We start from the raw sequence: 17,015 nt of genomic DNA on the forward strand, positions 1-17,015 counted from the left end.
TTTCGCCGTCGGCGTGTGGCACCCCGGCTCAGAGCGACCGGTTTACCCTGCGTTGCCAGCCTAGAGACCATGTCTTCTGGCAACACACAACAACTTGGTACAAAAAAACAACCACTTTATTCATGCTAGCGGAGGATAGTTCATATTACAATAGTTAGCAAGGCCAAGCGGCACACACGGTGCGGCTGAACAATATGTACATTATTTAGTAAACATAAAGGGGCCTGGATCATGACAACTGTGCGGCAGCGGAACAACGTCGTAGCAGGACTCCATAGCACAGGGACACCGATGCGGACACGATCTAGACTCAGACAACTCTCCTTTCCAACGAGACTTTCCTGAAATCTAGCATGACATGCCAGGTTAGTACATTGAATGTACTTGCAAACTCACATCAAGCATAAACATAATGACAAACAATATCATGATATTTAACCAATTAATTACAATGCAACAATATACATATCCAACATGCTGTGATTATACTCAAGTGGTACTCGTCCCATGGACTGGCTTACCGAACGTGATCATTTCCGGACCACAAACATGAAGAACCCAACGACAACCTCGTGATCCTTACGACGATCAAACCAGACCACACCTGGTCTAACTCAACCCGATGGCCTTACTTCCATTACCTTAGTGAAAAATCTTATTGTGCAAATTTATTAAGTGTTAACCCATGGCGTACCCTACTTTCAAGCGTGTCTGTAACCGTGGACTCGGCTATCGATAGATTAATAGACTCTGCAGAGGTAGCGAACTGGACCCACACTACGGAACCCATGGCCTCGCACTCCCATTCGGGTGGACCGACGGCATGCCGACGAAACCACTTCATTGTCATGACACTCTCCCGGCCACTCCGACTCAATCCCCATCAGGCTAGTCCTGGGTGGCCCCGTGTCTACCTCAAGACACCTCAAACCACCGTCGTGGCAACGATCCACTCTGGGACCCAAACACTTAACTCATCAACTGGCACACAAGGTTATGCCTGCTTACCGGGCCAGGGTACAGCATGCCCATAACCTTCCCTAGATGGAGGCACCGACCAGAGGCATGACAATGAAACGCATTAAGGCCGTCCCATACCGGCAAATGTGGTTGCACTGGGAAAAACTCGTTTGAGCGGCACCACGACCCGGTCAACAACATATTCAAGTTGAGTTATTTATCAGGTTGAACTTAAAGTGAAAGTAACCGGTGTCATAATGCCATGCTATGCATCACTAACATTTGCATCAAATAATCATGAAAATAACTAAATCAACTACGCTCCCACGGAGCCATCACCAACTCAAGATACTTCTCTGGTCAAGATCAAACCTCACTTAAACCAGAACCATTTCTAGCAATCTCATCATTTTTCATCATGCAAGAATAGTAATTAAAGTAATTATTAACCTTCGTGACCATATCCTTTTATTATTACTCACATCTAAGTTCTTGTTAGCTTATCAGCAAGATTCGTTTCAAACTTTTTGTAAATCAAACAGACTTAACATGACAAGAATCTAACTGAATATAATTATCATAATAATTATTTAAGCATAAATAATCATAGGTTCAAGTAGGAAAATCACAAATATTGAAGTGGCACTATGAAAATGTTGTTGTGGCTTGCCTTAGTGCTGCTGAGGTTCACAAATCTCCTGGTGATCCTCAAGACAAGCTTGCTCTTCTGAAAATAAATAAAACCACAAAAAGAAAACATCAAGAAACCTTCTGAAAATTACCAGAAAATCTAGACAGCAAGGAAAAATTCCATCTCTTGGGTGTTGTTAGATTTGTGGACAAAGAACACAATGCAAAAAGAATCAATGCATTTGGACTTATAGATAAAAAGTTGTGGATGTTTGAAGTTTCCTGGATTTAAATGAATTTGATTTAAAAAGAAAACAGACCGGGGGTGACATCAAAGGCGTAAACGCCCGGGGCGCCTCCACTCGTACCGCTTCATGCGCGTACTGAGTGGCTGACTAGCGGGCCCCCCTAGTCAGGCCAGAAGAGGGGGAGAGGGAAATAGAGGGAGGCGGAGCTTCGTCGGAGCACACGCCAGCGACGAGGGTTCTTGGGGTCAAACGAGAGGGGGGGATCAAAGGAGAAGAAGATGGCGCACCTGCCCGTACCCGTAGCGTGGCTAGAGGTGACCAGATGGCGTCGGAAGTGGCCTCTCCAGCGGAGGCAGAGGGCAGCGGTCGCCGGAGATGAAGACGACGGCGGCTCGGGCAGCTCCAGGGGCTCCAACAGGGCAGAACGCCCTCACCAAAGAGTGGCGGAGGCCGTGGCAGGGTCGCCCTGGCCTGGGAGGGGCTGGAGCTGCGGGGACGATCCGAAGGGGATCGCCGACAAGCTCGGGCTTCGGGACGGCAGCCGGCAGCCTACCTGGCCGGGCTGCGGCATCTACTAGTTTGTGGAGGGTGTGGGAGTAGCTGCGGGTGCTCAAGGAGGCTGGGGGTAGCGGCATTTATAGGCGGGCGGCGAGAGGGGTTCGGGCTCCATCGGAGGACACCTGTCCATGGCGCCTGGCGACAAACGGTGCCAGCGAGAGAGGGGGGAGACGACGGAGGTCACGTGGAAACTATTGGCGGGCTCGGACGAGCACAAGGACGAGGGAGAAGACGACGAGCACAGTGCACCGCGCACTGTGTCGTTGGCCGGACCGTGCCCGTGCCCACTGCGGTGAGCTCCGGCGTCGGCGAGTGCCAGGAGGGAGTTAAGGGAGTGGAGACGGGGATGGTGGCGAGGCTTGGCATGCTCGGGCAGGCTGGGCAGCGAGCACGCGCTCAACAGAGCGCTAGGCGACACGCAGAGCGCGTGTTTTGCATGCCAACACGCCCGGACGAATGCGGTCACCGCGTGAACCGTGACATCAGGCCACCCTAAGCACTAACTTGATGTCTGGCGTGTAGTCATTGGTAGTTTGGAGTGTTACTACGGTTGGGCTTGGATCCAGGTGCAGTAGAAATGGATTTGTACTGCTAGCAAGTTTCTGGATAGTAATTTTGGAGGTTTACTGTGGTCAAACCACTAGGAGTTAAGGGCTGAGAGTTGGAGGCTTGCTTACACTTACTAAGGTAAATAGGCACAAGAAAAACCAGCTACAATGGAGCTAGTAAAATGGTAGTTGCTGTAGAAACTACCATTTCTGTCCAGAAATGAATTTATTTTCTGTAGCCAAAATATTCCAAAGAGTGATGAAATATTTTTGCTCAGAAAGGTGCCCTAGGGTTCAAAGAATAATTGGGATTTTTCTCAGGATTTTTGGGGCAAGAAAAATTAGGGTTGCTTTGGACTACAAAGGGCTAGCTAGGGTTTTGGAGGGCAAAATGAATATTTTTCATTTAAGAAAAATATTCCAAGCAATATTTTGAGTTGATACAGAGGTGAAATGATGGTTTTGAGGAGGAGAGGGAGCACTTGGGTGAAAGTCAAGGGGTACCCAAGTGGTTAAGTCCAAATGAAGAGATTCAAAACTCCAAATTCAAAACCAACTCAACTGAAAACCAGACAGAGACAAAGAGGGCAAAAACTAGGCTGTCACAAACCTCCCCCACTTAGAATGAATCTCGTCCTCGAGATTCGGTTGCTTGGGAAAACCATTCTGGATAACATGTCCTTAGAAATTCTTCTGATTCCCATGTTGATTCTGACTCGGTATGATGCTTCCATTGGACTTTGTAAAACTTCCGTGCTTTACTACATGTGACTCTTTTCATCTGATCCAAGATTTTCACCGGCCTTTCTTCATATGTTAAGACCTTTGCCAGCTCTATTTCTGTCAAATCAGTCTTTTTCTCAGGCGGCGATATGCACCGTCGCAATTATGAAACATGGAATATGTTGTGCACGTCTGACAATTCAGGGGGCAACTCCAACTGATATGCCACAGCACCCACTAGCGTCATAACAGGAAATGGACCAATAAATCTGGGTGCCAATTTTCCACGAGTCTGAAACCTCTTGATACCTTTCATAGGCATGACTCAAAGATAGACATGCTCTCCGGGTTCAAAGCTTTTCTTACGGTGCTTTGCATCATAATAACTTTTCTGTCGTGATTTGGCCAACTACAGTTTGTCTCTAATTTCCTTGACTTGCTTTTCGGCTTCCAGTATGAGATCTGTTCCAAATATCTGGCTATCTCCGGTTTGACACTAATTTAATGGAGGGCGGCACTTACGGCCATACAAAGCTTCATACGGTGACATCTTTAAACTGGTTTGGAAGATATTGTTATACGAAAACTCAGTGTACGGCAAGCAGTCTTCCCATTTTGGGACTTGGGCCAAAACACAGGCTCACAACATATCCTCAAGTATTTGGTTTACTCGTTATGTCTGCCCATCAGTCTGAGGGTGATAAGAGGTACTGTACTTCAACTCCTTCCCTAAGGCTCGATGGATACGGGACCAAAAAGCGGAGGTGAAAAGTGAACCTCGGTCAGAAGTAATGGTTCGGGGGACTCCATGCAGACTGGCTATTCTGGACACATACAATTGTGCAAGCTCATCTTCTCGATATGAGGTCCTGATCGAGAGGAAATGGGCTACCTTGGTTAACGTGTCCACTATGACCCAGATCGCATCATTGCCCTGTTGGGTCTTAGGTAGTCCGGTGATAAAATCCATACAGACATCATCCCATTTCCATTGTGGCACTGGCAATGGTTGGAGAAGTCCGGCTGGCTTTTGATGTTCTGCCTTCAGTTTGTTGTATATGTCGCAACAGGCCAACAGAATATTTGTCGAAGGTCTTCGTACATTTTTGTACCTCCAAGATGAATGGAATATGAGGATTCGTGGGCTTCTGATAGGATCTTTTGCTTTAAATCCGCTTGATTGGGCACACAAATCCTTCCCCTAAATCGGAAGCTACCGTACTGATCCTTCGAGAAATTGGAATGCTTGACACGTTTTTGCAGATCAGCGTCGCCTGGCCGGGCCTTGCGGATTTCTTCCTCAAGAGTAGGGGTAACTTCCAGAATATTGGCAAGGCCAGCCTCAACTATGACCAGGTTGAGCTGAGAAATCCCTTCTTTAAGTTCAGGAGGCAAGGATTCCAATAGGACATTTAAACGGACGGGCTTTCGACTAAGCACATCGGCAACCACGTTGGCCTTACCCGGATGGTAATCTATTCCAAGGTCATAATCCTTGACCAACTCAAGCCATCTTCGTTGACGGAGATTTAAATCTGGCTGAGTAAATATATATTTGAGGCTTTTGTGATCGGTAAAAATTTGGCACCTTTTCCCCATGAGGTAGTGTCTCGAAATTTTTAAAGCATGAACCACCGCAACCATATCCAAATCATGAGTGGGGTAATTCCCCTCGTGGGGTCGTAGCTATCGTGAGGCGCAAGTTACTACCTTGCCATCTTGCATAAGTACGCATCCCAGTCCTTGCCTGGAAGCGTCGCAGTACACATCAAAGTTGCGGTAGAGATCTGGGAGTGTTAATACTGGTGCAGTTGTTAGTCGTTTCTTTAACTCAGCGAAACTTTTCTCACAGTCCTTAGTCCATTCAAACTTCTTATCCTTTTTGAGCAACTCTGTCATGGGTTTAGCAATCTTAGAAAACCCTTCAATGAAACGGCGGTAATATTACGGCTAATCTAAGAAAACTCCGGATCTGAGATACTGTTGCGGGTGGCAACTAGTCGAGCACATCCTTTACCTTGCTTGGGTCCACGGCTATACCTTCAGCTGATAGCACATGCCCGAGGAATCCAACTTGCTTGAGCCAAAACTCAGATTTACTGAATTTGGCATATAACTGATGCTCACGGAGTCGTTGTAACACTGCTCGGAGGTGTGCCTTATGCTCTTCTTCACTTCTTGAGTAAATGAGTATATCATTGATGAAGACGACCACGAACTTATCGAGGAAGTCCATGAATACCTTGTCCCCACTAAGCTGATCAAACAAATCATCAATTCTTGGTAGAGGGTATTTGTTTTTGATTGTGACATCATTCAGCTGACTGTAATCTACACACATACGCAGGTGATCCCCATGGTGAGGAGCTGGGGCGGATATACCCTTTTTGGAGCATTTCATCAAGCTGTTTCTTTAGCTCCACTAATTCTGATGACGGCATTCGATAATACTTCTTGTGTATTGGTGTGGTTCCGGGCACAAGATCTATCGCAAACTTAAGCTCTTGATCAGGTGGCATGCCTGGCAGTTCTTCTGGGAATACATTAGTAAACTCGCTGACCACCGGATATTCCATTTTAGCCATTGCTGTTAAGACCATTTCCTTGGTGGGTATGCCCCTACGAGCAATAAATTTTGTAGTTTATCCCTCTTGGACGGTCAAGTTGACTTCTCGGGTTGCACAATTAAGGCATACTTGATACTGAGTCAGCCAATTCATACCCAAGATAACATCGAACTTATCGGATTCAATAAGTATCAAAGAAGTTGGAAAACAGACTCCGTTGATATTGACTTCCAGATTACGGCAGCCTATATTGCTTCTGATTAGAGATCCCAGGGTTTGTACCAGCATATTCTTGCCCAAAAGCGAACAAGAAAATTTGTTTTGGGCAACAAAACTCTAAGAAATGAAAGAGTGGGAAGCCCCAGAGTCAAATAAAATTACTGCAGCTATGTTATTAACAGGGAACATACCAATGACGACTTCGGGGTTCTCTTGGGCTTCGTCAGCGGAAAGGTGATGAATGTATCCTGTGAGGTCGTGCTGAACTGGGCATGCCTCCATATAATGGACTTGTGGCTTGAATGTAGTATTTGCCCGATTGTTCGTGGGACACTGTTTGGCATAATGTCCGGTTTTCCCACAATTGAAAAAGGAATTGCTGCGCAAACGATTCTCTAGAACTGGGTTGAGCACGCCATTCTTGACTTGGGTGGTGGTCTTGTTAACATTTTGCTACCAATTGGGCTTGTATGCTACCTGAGTTGGCTGCCAGGTACGAACCTTCTGCACTGGTTGCATTTCTTTTCCTAGCTCAAACTTGCACTTGTGATCATTGTTGGCAGGCTTAGCGTTTGATACAAGCTTGTGTTCCCTTTCAGCAATGAAAGCCTTGTTCACCAGAGTCTGGAAGTCTGGGAAATCAAGCATGCTGAGAGTACAACGGAGTTGCGGTTTTAACCTGCCAAGAAACTTGTCCATCTGTCTTTCCTCAGTGGCCACGTCATATTGAGAGTAATGTGACAGTTGATTGAATTTCTGCACATATTCGCCCACAGACTGACTTCCTTGGAGGAGTGCGAGAAATTCATGCTGCTTAGTCTTCATAATTCCCGTAGGGATGTGATATTTCCGGAATCGTTCCTTGAATCTTGACCAGGTGATTTCTTCATCAGCAGTCCACATGGCTTTTTAATTTTCCCACCATATGGCAGAAGTGCCTTCAAGATAATGTGTTACAAATGGAACTTTATCCCCTTCATTAGTTCGAGCAACCTCAAGCATCTTTTCCATTGTTCTCAACCAATCATCTGCATCCAAGGGATCAATGGCCTGACTGAAATTGGGAGGCTTAGTCCTTTGAAAATCAGATAGCTTGGATTGATGACCAGGCTGATTTCCATTCTGTCCAACCACAGCTTGAATACTTATGAATATTTCCATCAGATCATTATTTTGTCTTTCCTCAAACATACGCAGAATTTTCTAGGTGGAGGGCGGATTTGGCGGTGGAGGCGGTGGTGGAACGTATGGCTCGGGTGAGTGTCCTGCCTGTCGTGCGGAATGACGAACAGGAGAACCCCCGCGAACGTTGCTACTGCAACCTCCCTGCATCATCCTAATATGATTATTTTCCCAAGGCAACGCAACCGAGATGAGAAGCATTCAAAATAAGTTGGGGAGAAGCCAGCAACAAAATCCGAGTAAAACCAAAATGGCGAAGAAAATACGGAGAATAAAATAAAGTCCAACATAATTATACATAGACTCATACATGAATGATAAAAACTTGCCAGGTCCAGCTACTCTCATACATGAAACGAAACATTATGACTCGTACTACTACATCCATACTCCATCCTGACGACTGCAAATACTCAGAAGCTCTACTGCTCGGCTGGTGCTGCGGTGTCCTCTCCTGAAGCGGACTCGGATCCTGAACTCACGGGGTTAACTGAGACCTCCTGGTTAAAAGTGACGCGACGACGCTACCTCGAGGGCTCTCCCTCCGGGGCAGGTGGAGGCTGAATCATCGGGGCTATAGGAGTGATGAGGAGTGAAACCCACTCAGCAGGAGCACTAAGTGGACTCACAGTCACGGTGCCCGAGCTACTCGGAGGAGTAACCGGGGAAACATGGGATCTAGAACTGGCAGGAATATAGGGAGAAAATCCTACAGATGGTGGAGTAGTAGCTGAGCTAGCAGATACTAAAGCAAAGGCTAAAGCAGTACGGGCACGACTCAGCTCATGAGCCAACTCGTAGATCAGAAGATAGCTAGCAGTGATTGTCACGCCCAATATGCAACCCTATCCAAAAGGAACTCGAAGGTCCCAACAAGGATAGACCCACATATTGAAACGCTTTTGCAAGGTGGATATCATTAATCAATGTTACATAATAGATGGGGATACATACAAGGGGCGTACAATGCCACACGAATACCACATCATCATACATAAGATCAACATCCGTCTACGGATGAAACACAAATAGAAACTCAAACGACATCCACCCTGCTAGCCCAGGCTGCCGACCTGGAACCTATCCCCCGATCGAAGAAGAAGCAGAAGAAGAACTCCAAAACAAGTAACTTCGCCCTCGCATCAGGATCATCGCATAACCTGTACCTGCAACTGTTGTTGTAGTAATCTGTGAGCCACGAGGACTCAGCAATCCCATTACCATGGGTATCAAGACTAGCAAAGCTTAAAGGGGAAGGAAGGGGTAAAGTGGTGAGGTTGCAGCAGCGACTAAGCATATATGGTGGCTAACATACGCAAATAAGAGCGAGAAGAGAGCAAACGGAACGGTCGTGAAGCTAGCAATCATCAAGAAGTGATCCTGAACTCCTACTTACGTCAAACATAACCCAAAACCGTGTTCACTTCCCGGACTCCGCCGAAAAGAGACCATCATGGCTACACACGCGGTTGATGCATTTTAATTCGGATCTGGTGTCAAGTTATCTACAACCGGACATTAACAAATTCCCATCTGCCACATAACCACAGGCATGACTTTTGAAAGTTTATAACCTGCAGGGGTGTCCCAACTTAGCCCATGATAAGCTCTCGCGATCAACGAAGGATATTCCTTCTCCCAGGAAGACCCGATCAGACTCGGAATCCCGGTTACAAGACATTTCGACAATGGTAAAACAAGACCAGCAAAGCTGCCCGAATGTGCCGACAAATCCTGATAGGAGCTGCACATATCTCGTTCTCAGGGCACACCGGATTGTCCAAACTTCTGGTAGGCCAGCCCAGAGTTGCCCCTGGTGACCACCGGCGGCTGACAGGTTGGACCAACACTCACGACGAGCACTGGCCCGGGGGGGATAAATAAAGATGACCCTCGGGCTTCGGAAACCCAAGGGAAAAAGGGCTAGGTGAGGCAAATGGTAAAACCAATGTTGGGCCTTGCTAGAGGAGTTTTATTCAAAGTGAACTGTCAAGGGGGTCCCATAAATCACCCAACCGCGTAAGGAATGCAAAATCCGGGAACATAAAACCGGTATGACAGAAACTAGGGCGGCAAGAGTGGAACAAAACACCAGGAATAAGGCCGAGTCTTCCACCCTTTACCAAGTATATAGATGCATTAATTAAATAAGAGATATTGTGATATCCCAATGTAATCCTGTCCACCATGGGGCAATCTTCAACTTCACCTGCAACTAACAACGCTATAAGAGGGGCTGAGCAAAGCGGTAAGATAGCCAAACAACGGTTTGCTAGGAAGGGTGAAAAGGTTAGAGGCTGACATGGCAAATTGGGAGGCTTGATAAACAGGTGATAGGTGGCGCAGCATAGCGATAGAACGAAGCAACTAGCATAGCAATGATAGTAGTGAGATCCAGGGTAGCGGTCATCTTGCCTGAAATCCCGCTAGGAAGAAGAACGATTCCATGAAGAAGATGAAGCCACGAAGATGAACCAAGTGTATACGAACGAATCCTCACGATCGCAACGAAACGGGAACTATCGAGAAGAAGCACACAACATGGTAAACACACCACACATAAACATGAAATGATGCACAACAAGCATGATGCATGACAAAGCTACATGAAGCTACTCATGGCAAGAGATGATGCAAACAAGAGCAACACATCAAAGCAAGTTTAAATGAGGCCGGAAACAACATATAACAATTCTGGTAAGTCCTCATATGCAAATTTCGAAATTGGTCCAGATCTGAATAAACCTTATGTTCGAGTTGTTAAACAGCAAGTTAAAATGCACCAAGATGATCTACACGAGATTCTAGTCAAGTTACATATAAAGTTCATTTAGTTCGGAGCTACGACCTAGAAGATATGACCAAAACAAGTTAAACATGGCATTGATGCAAAATGCATACAAATATCAAGCAAACATTTTCAAAATAAGTATGCAACATGATAATATGAAACTACATGCAAAGTCAAGCAAGTTTCATATAGAGCACACTCAAAACGGAGCAACGGTTCAACACACACACATGAAACAAGTTATAATAACAATCTGTCCAAAACATCAACTAGGCATCTAGCAAGCATCAAAACAATATGCTACAGCATCCTAACATAATAATAAAAGGCATGGACATGATGCACAGGTAATTCATGACAAAACATGAACACTGAGCTATCTCCAAAAATCACTAGAACATGCTCAAAAAGGCATGGCAAGATTGCATACAATAGCAGTTTCAGGCTTAGCAGAAATAACATCAGGTTGCAATGTTTAGAGCTATCAAACAACATCTTACAGCAAGATATCATGGCAAACAAAAGCATGGCATGATAGTACTAAATGCATAGAACAAAAGTACTTTACTGACCATGAGCCAAAAAGTATTAGAAGATATGATGGCACCCATGTAAACATGGCAAGTTATATGACAGATTCAAACATGGTAGGAACAACGATAAGTAGGCATGTTGGTGAGCTTGTACCACTCACCACAGAGCATTCCATGGCATGACAAGGAAACCAACAGCAAGATGACATGTTTATGAAGCTAAGCATGGCGATAGCAAGTTCATAGGGTGCATGGATCACTAGCAAAACACATGGCAAAACTGAACTTCATGTTAATAGGCTGACAGCAACATTATTTAGCAACTTGAGAGCAAGATTACAACAAGCTACAACAAGCTATAAATGCAACCAGGGGCATGGATGGATAGAATATGACATGTGTAACAAAACATCGTTAGTGAACATCTCCAGATTATGCATAGAATGACTTGTAGCAGCAGGTTTACATAGCATCACAAGATAACAGATTCAGCCTAGCAAAACAGCAACATCAAGTACCCTACTTAACAAGCTTGATGCATTCACTACAAGACTCACAAAAATACATGGATTGCACCTCTGCAAATATGTAATGATGTAGTACAAAACACATGTAGAGCTCATGCTCATAGGATGCACACCTCAAATGCAAATAAAATAACAAATCATCATGTTCTGTTAACAGACAGCAGTTAACATCATATAGCACTCTTGCAACGATGATTCAGGCATCAAGATGATCTCAAACAAGCATGGCACAAAATGGAACGAAATGTACAGCATCTCATGACGAACATTTTGATATATTATATGCATGAAATGGAGCTACAGTCGCGGGGTTATGGCACGATGAACAGAGCAATAAAATGTTGTAGAAAAGGACAGAGAAATATCAACCTCTGAGATCTAGGGTTCCTCGGCACGCGAACCGAGGCAGCGACGGATCACACCAGAGAACGCGAGCCAGTCGCTGGAGTTGGAGGGGAAAAGCGGATCCGGCGAGCGGGGCGGAGCCGGCGCGGACGCGGGGTCGCGGCGGCGGGCGCCGGCGAGCGGCGGAGGAGGAGCTCGGGCGACGGGAGCGGGCGGAAGCGCGGCTCTGGCCGGCGAGCTTCGGGCGGTGCTCAAGGCACCGGGGCACCGGCGAGGAGATGGTGTGGCGCAGAGGCGAGGTGAGGCCGGGCGCTGGCGAGGAGGCGGTGGGGCACGCTCGGGCGGCGGATCCGGCGCTGGAGGCGCGCTCGGCGCTGGGGCGCTCGGCGGCGAAGGCCGGCGAAGGGCGGCGGGGCGACGTCTGGCGAAGAGGCGGCAGCGCGCGGCGGGACGGCGGCGGAGGTGCGCCCGCGGGTCATGGCGGCGGCGGGACGGGCCAAGCGACGGCGGGATCTGGGCCCGCGCGGGCCCCGGATGGGCTCCGCGGGCCGGCGGCGCGGGGACGGCGGTGAAGGACAAGTGGTTGGCGCTGGTTGGCCGGGTGGCGCCGGGCGGACGTGTCCGGCCCGGTCCGGATGTGTCCGACGGCGGCGGGGAGGGGTTTGTCTATGGTTTCGTCTGCGAATTTCGGGGGGAGGCACATATATATAGATTCTCGGAGCTAGGAGAGTCCAAATGAGGTGTGGTTTTTGGCCACAAGATCGTGATCGAACGATGGAGAGCATGGAGGGGGTTTAGATGGGTTATCGGGCTGTGGTAAAGAGGGGCTGGGCTGAAAAGAGAGAAGGGTCTCAGGCTACGCGGTTAACCGTTGGAGTATCAAACGACCTCCGAATGGCACGGAACTTGACAGGCGGTCTACCGGTTGTGTACCAAGGCCGCTTGGCAAACCTCGGTCCATTCCGAGAACGTTTAACACCCGCACATGAAAAGAGGCAAAAGGGGGCGCCGGGGGACATAGGAGTGTCAGATTGTAAAACGGACAACGGGGAAAATGCTCAGATGCATGACACGAATACGTATGCAAAATGAGATTCACATGATGACATGATAAAATGCAATACGCAAGCAAATGACATGGCAATGACGGCGAATAACTGGCGGACACCTGGCGCATTGAATCCGGGGCGTTACAACACTCCTCCACTAACAAGAGATCTCGTCCCGAGATCTTAGGACCGAGACGGAAGGGAAAAAGGGATGAGGTGAAGCAAGAACTCAAGAGAAGAAGCAAAGAATCGAGAGCGCTCAAGAAGAAGAGAGGAACGACGAGAATGACGAGAATCGAAAGCTCACGGAATCAGATAGACTATGAGACCACTCCGGTTAGAACGAGATAAGAAACGAATAAGACTGAAAGGATTTAGGCAGCACTCCGGCTGAAACATGGAGGAATAGAGCATGAACTTCACAAGATGGGATGACACTTGACGAGATGAACAATGCAATGCCTCCAGAAGAATTGAAAGAATGGTTTGAAAGGAATTTAGAAGGAAGGGTTGAATGGAGCTGTTGAGAAAATCAACAATGAAAGAATAAGCTTGTTGTGGACTTATCAAAAACAACTCAAAACTTGAGGTGAAATTATGCCACAAGCAAATGCTTGAATATCTGGGAATAACGAAGAAATGCAAACTCCACTTCAAAAGAATACGGAGAATTAAATACACATCGAGACGCGAGAAGAAAGATACTTGAATTCCTCCCACAAAGTCTTGATGAACACTTGAAGAATGAATTAAATCATGAAGAACCACCATGAAGAACTCCGGTGACAAAAGGATGAAGAGATAGAATTGAAGGATGAAAGAATAAGATGAGCCTTGCGGTGATTTAGATGGAGGTTTCGAAGAAATGGCCGAGGAAATTTGAACTCCGGAAAAGAAAAGATGGAGAACGCTTGGAACTAGAATTTATTCATTAAGAACAAACTCCGAAGGAAGGGATTAATCACTTGGATGAAATAAGAATAAGATTTATTGTATGCTTAACCTTCATCAAATTAAATTGATGACAAGCAATGGATTTTTGCATACTACTTATTCTTCTTGAAAAGGATTGAGAAGTGACATGTCGCAAACTTAAGAAGGTCTTCATGAACCACCGGTAGGATTGAAAAGAACGAATGAATTAATATGATAATCAAAGAAAACGAATCTTGAACGAACCACCGTAAGAAATAAAAAATGACTGACGAAAGAGAATGAATCGCCGGGAAGAATTAGAAGAACAAATATGCCTGAGGGGATTTAGATGCAAAAGAACAAAGAGAGCAAGAGCTGATTAAAGAACACTTGAACGAAGCACCGGGATAAATAGAGAACGATAACTGGAATGATGGCCTCCAGTGAAAAGAAACGGGAAAACAACTCCTGACATACTCCGGATGGGTAAGAAAAGGAATATCTGACAAATGGAATAATTTGATAGGATAACAAGAAGCTGGAACCCTGAATCTTCGAGAGAACGAGCAAGATTTAGAGAAAAAAAATTCTTCTTCGGTCTTCAAAAGATGACGAGAAACACCACCAAAATTACTGAGATACTCCGGGAGAATTAGAAGAGTCAGGTAAGATCCTGGGAAAAGACCTGTGGGTTAGGGCCCACTGAAGAGAAAAACACTGTTGGAAAGGGATGTTGAACAGATAGATGATGCACCAGAACAATAGAATTATTTGAATGAGGTGATAACCTCGAATTAATTCGAACACAGGCGAATCCCCTGAGATGTCTTGAACACTCCGGAAGGATAAACTGGCGAGGGCGAACGAGGATAGAAAACACTTCAGCCGAGGAAAAGAATATGATCAACCCGAAAGCTTGAATTGAGTGCACCGGAAAAGAAAGGGATGAAGAATGATGAACGAGACGAGAATCCACCGGTTGAAATGATTGAGGGAAGACTGAAGAGGCTCCACACAAATGAAACTGATGCTCGAAACAAACTCAGGCTCCAAGAAGAAGAGGGTGGGAGGGCGGGAAAACAAAGGAAACTTTGAAGGGGGAACCGACGAATAACTTGAAGAGAAAACACCGGTTGAAATCATTGAGGAAAGAAAACAAAGACTTCGCACGAGTAGGATGGATACTCGATTACAGACTCCGGCTCCGAGAAGAAAAGGGTGGGCGGGTGGGAAAAGAAAACAACTAAGGATTGAACTTGGCAAAGATGAAGAGTCTCGAGTCAACTTGATGAGAAATGCACCGGATGAAAAGAGAAGAGAACCCGCGACCAAAAAACCAACTGCGTGATCCTAAAGAAAATTTGAAAGGGAAGAGGAGTAATTCAAAACACATACGTCAAAAGAATTCCTACTCTCCGATATAACTAGACTCAAAAAAAGTTTTCTTCTAGACTCAACAACGGCCAAACTACACAATCAATCAAGGGGGCTCCTAAGGTCGGTCGAGGCTCTGATACCAACTTGTCATGCCCAATATGCGACCCTATCCAAAAGGAACTCGATGGTCCCACCAAGGATAGACCCGCATATTGAAACACTTTTGCAAGGTGGATATCATTACATCAACGTTACATAATAGATGGGGATACATACAAGGGGCAGACAATGCCACACGAATACAACATCATCATACATAAGATCAACATCCGTCTATGGATGAAACACAAACAGAAACTCAAACGACATCCACCCTACTAGCCCAGGCTGCCGACCTGGAACCTATCCCCTGATCGAAGAAGAAGCAGAGGAAGAACTCAAAAACAAGTAACTTCGCTCTCGCGTCAGGATCATCGCATAACCTGTACCTACAACTGTTGTTGTAGTAATCTGTGAGCCATGAGGACTCGGCAATCCCATGACCATGGGTATCAAGACTAGCAAAGCTTAAAGGGGAAGGAAGGGGTAAAGTGGTGAGGTTGCAGCAGCGACTAAGCATATATGGTGGCTAACATACGCAAATAAGAGTGAGAAGAGAGCAAACAGAACGGTCGTGAAGCTAGCAATGATCAAGAAGTGATCCTAAGCTCCTACTTACGTCAAACATAACCCAAAACCGTGTTCACTTCCCGGACTCCGCCGAAAAGAGACCATCACGGCTACACACGCGGTTGATGCGTTTTAATTCGGATCTGGTGACAACTTATCTACAACTGTACATTAACAAATTCCCATCTGCCACATAACCGCGGACACGGCTTTCGAAAGTTTATACCCTGCAGGGGTGTCCCAACTTAGCCCATGATAAGCTCTCGCGATCAACGAAGGATATTCCTTCTCCCAGGAAGACCCGATCAGACTCGGAATCCCGGTTACAAGACATTTCGACACTGGTAAAAGAAGACCAGCAAAGCCGCCTGAATGTGCCGACAAATCCTGATAGGAGCTGCACATATCTTGTTCGCAGGGCACACCAGATTGTCCAAACTTCCGGTAGGCCAGCCCAGAGTTGCCCCTGGTGACCATCGGCGGCTGACAGGTTGGACCAACACTCACGACGAGCACTGGCCCGGGGGGGGGGATAAATAAAGATGACCCTCGGGCTTCGGAAACCCAAGGGAAAAAGGGCTTGGTGAGGCAAATGGTAAAACCAAGGTTGGGCCTTGCTAGAGGAGTTTTATTCAAAGCGAACTGTCAAGGGGGTCCCATAAATCACCCAACCGCGTAAGGAATGCAAAATTCGGGAACATAACACCGGTATGACAGAAACTAGGGCGGCAAGAGTGGAACAAAACACCAGGAATAAGGCCGAGTCTTCCACCCTTTACCAAGTATATAGATGCATTAATTAAATAAAAGATTTTGTGATGTCCCAACATAATCTTGTCCACCATGGGGCAATCTTCAACTTCACCTACAACTAACAACGCTATAGGAGGGGCTGAGCAAAGCGGTAACATAGCCAAACAATGGTTTGCTAGGAAGGGCGAAAAGGTTAGAGGCTGACATGGCAAATAGGGAGGCCTGATAAACAGGTGATAGGTAGCGCAGCATAGCGATAGAACGAAGCAACTAGCATAGCAACGATAGTAGTGAGATCCAGGGTAGCGGTCATCTTGCCTGAAATCCCGCTAGGAAGAAGAACGATTCCATGAAGAAGATGAAGCCACGAAGATGAACCAAGTGTATACGAACGAATCCTCACGATCGCAACGAAACGGGA

Source organism: Triticum aestivum, chromosome 2B, assembly GCF_018294505.1.
Source record: "Triticum aestivum cultivar Chinese Spring chromosome 2B, IWGSC CS RefSeq v2.1, whole genome shotgun sequence".
NCBI classification, from domain to species: Eukaryota; Viridiplantae; Streptophyta; class Magnoliopsida; order Poales; family Poaceae; genus Triticum; species Triticum aestivum.